Consider the following 3,127-nt stretch of genomic DNA (forward strand, 5'->3'; position numbering starts at 1 on the left):
AAAAACCTGTGGCAGACGTGGGCAGAGAGTTGTGGGCGTACTCGACCCAGACCCGGTGTTTGCTCCATGTCGAGGAGTTCTGGGACACTAGACAACAGAGGCCGGTTTCCAGCAGCTGATTAAGGTGTTCGGTCTGGCCGTGAGCCTCCGGGTGGTAGCCCGAGGTCAGACTGGCCTTGGCTCCGATGAGCCGGCAAAACTCCAGAACCGTGACATGAACTAGGGCCCCCGGTCCGAGACGATGTCCTTGGGAAAACCGTGAATCCTAAAAACATGGTCAATCATGATTTCAGCTGTTTCCTTGGCTGAAGGCAGTTTTGACAGGGCAATAAATCTGACCATTTTCGAAAATCTATCCACCACAGTGAGGACTGTAGTGTTACCTTGAGAGACCGGGAGCCCCGTGACGAAGTCCATATGTGGCAAGAGTGGCGGTCATAGGATGAGTTTGTTGCCGAACAACGCCACCTGGGGAATTGCACCCCAGGAAATAACAACAATATTTATAAACAAAAGCTAAAAGCTACGCAAGTTGGTAATCACCACGGGGCAAAGACGATGTTCATAATACAAACTTTATTCAACAATGATTACTAAAAGAATGTTCCATGGATGCTGTCTACTCACATAATGTTAGACACAGGGCCATAAGAGAAGGGGGAATGGACAGTGCTGGGTTACCTCGGCGGCCCAAAACCAATGCACTTTACCACTACACACACGCACACAAACAAAACAATAATAAGTAATAAAGTAAATAACAAAATAATCTAACTAACAGGCAATTAACAATCTACAAAAGAAATCAAACTCAATAAAACGGTACTCAATTGAATAATCATCTTAACAAAACAAAAAGAATTAAATATCAAATAGAACACAAACAACAATACAAAAGAAATCAAATGAAATTAAATCAATGTTCAAAATAACTAAATACTTGTATAAACCAATAAACAAAAACAGCGGCAAAGACTGCTACAACAGCCGCATCGACACAGCGGTAAGTAGACAGTGGAACCAAATACTAGTAAAATCAAACAAACAATAAAACAAATAGTAAAACCATGTAGACCAATAGAGCCAAAACAGCAACGCCGTCCAGCGAGCCGTGGCGATGAATCAGTTTCCAAATCGACCTCACCAGCGCAGCGTCACAGCAGGCCAAGCAGCGGAGTTACTCCCCGACTTCTGCCTGATCCAAACATGAGGATGCACAAACCCACGCAAGGGGCTTCCAGCGGGGCAGCCCGGTCCCCACAGTGACAGTAATCCGGCACCTGTACACTGCAGAACGAGCGTGCGCCACGATGGCCAACACGCCAGACAGCGCTCCGGTGTGTTCACAGCCACACCACAATGGCTCCTCCACACCTGCACCGGTCACACCAAACCACACCACCACAGTGGACGAATGGCCCCGGAAGAGAAGAGAGAGGGAGAGGCGGATGGAAGCAGACCTGTATTTAAAAGGTGTGGCACTGCCCAGCAATCAGTGGGACAAAAACCACAGCGCTGCACCAGGAGGGGCAAGGAACAGCACACCTGCTACACATTGATATGTCAGCCCATGGTCTGGAGGGAATGGGCAGTGGCTGCAGAAGCCCCATACGTGACCCGGAGGAAATCTTGTTCCTCGCAAAGACCAAACATGCCTCGACGTACTTCCGGACCTCCGATTCCATGGACGGCCACCAGAACCTCAGAGAGATGGCAAACCCCGTCCGCCGAACTCCCGGATGACAGGAAAGCAGTGAGAATGGGCCCAATGAATCACCTGTGGGCGCAGATCGACAGGGACAAACAATCGATTCTCTGGGCACCCACTAGGTGGCGGAGCTTCACCATTAGCTTGCTTAACCTCATTTTCTATCTGCCAAGATACCGCTCCAACCACACAGGTCAGTGGGAGGATAGGCTCTGGTTCTTTGGCTACAGGCTCAGGGTCGTAGAGACGTGACAGGGCATCGGGCTTGACGTTTCGGGACCCCGGCCTATAAGAAAGAGAAAAGGAGAAGTGGTTAAAAAACAGTGCCCACCTGGCCTGGCGAGAATTGAGTCTCTTGGCTTTGCGTATGTATTCCAGGTTCTTCTGATCAGTCCAGACGATGAACGGGTGCTCAGCTCCCTCCAACCAGTGTCTCCACTCCTCCAGAGCCACCTTAACCGCCAACAACTCCCGGTTGCCGACATCGTAGTTCTCTGGACAGTTGCCGTCACAGGAAGGCTCAGGGATGCATCTTCCCATCCTGCTCTGACCGCTGCGAGAGGACAGCCCCAATCCCCTCATTGGACGCATCCACCTCTACCACGCATTCCGGCATGGTGAGGATCAGCGCCGTGGTGAAGCGGGACTTCAGATTCTGGAAGGCAGCCTCTGCCTCTGGTGACCAGGAGAAAACGCACCTTTGAGGAGGCGAGTGCATGGAGAGGAGCCGCTATTGCGCTGAAGCCTCTGATGAACCGCCTGTAAAAGTTAGCAAAACCAAGGAATTGCTGAACTTTTTTTTTTTTAAGTATATTTTTTGGGCTTTTATGCCTTTATTTGATAGCACACAGTAGAGAGACAGGAAATGGGGAGGCAGAGAGGGGGTATGACATGCAGTAAAGGGCCGTCCGATGCGGGACTCGAACCGGGGCCGACTGCAGCGAGGACTGTAGCCTCTACACATGGGGCGCCTGCTTAGACCACTACGCCCCATTGCTGAACTTTTTTGCGGCTATCAGGTGTGGGCGATTTGACTACAGCGCTAACTTTAGCCGGATCCATCTGCACCCTTCCAGGGGCTACGATGAAGCCCAGGAAGGAGATGGTATCGGCGTGAAACTCGCTCTTTTCGGCTTTGACACAAAGTCTATGGTTCAATAGTCTTTGTAGTACTGCTGCTACGTGTTTTCTATGAGTGTCTAGGTCAGGTGAGTAGATGAGAATGTCATCAAGGTAAACATACACAAAGTGGTCAAGGAAGTCCTTTAGCACATCATTAATCATGGCCTGGAAGACAGCAGGAGCATTAGTGAGGCCGAACGGCATAACTAGGCATTCATAATGACTGCTAGGGGTGTTGAACCCCGTTTTCCATTCGTCCCCCTCCCTGATCTAATTTTGTAAATATCTTGGCCTGTT

This window comes from Seriola lalandi, unplaced genomic scaffold (assembly GCF_002814215.2).
Source record: "Seriola lalandi dorsalis isolate HSWRI2012SDOR001 ecotype SW California unplaced genomic scaffold, Sedor1 jcf7180002054437, whole genome shotgun sequence".
NCBI lineage: Eukaryota > Metazoa > Chordata > Actinopteri > Carangiformes > Carangidae > Seriola > Seriola lalandi.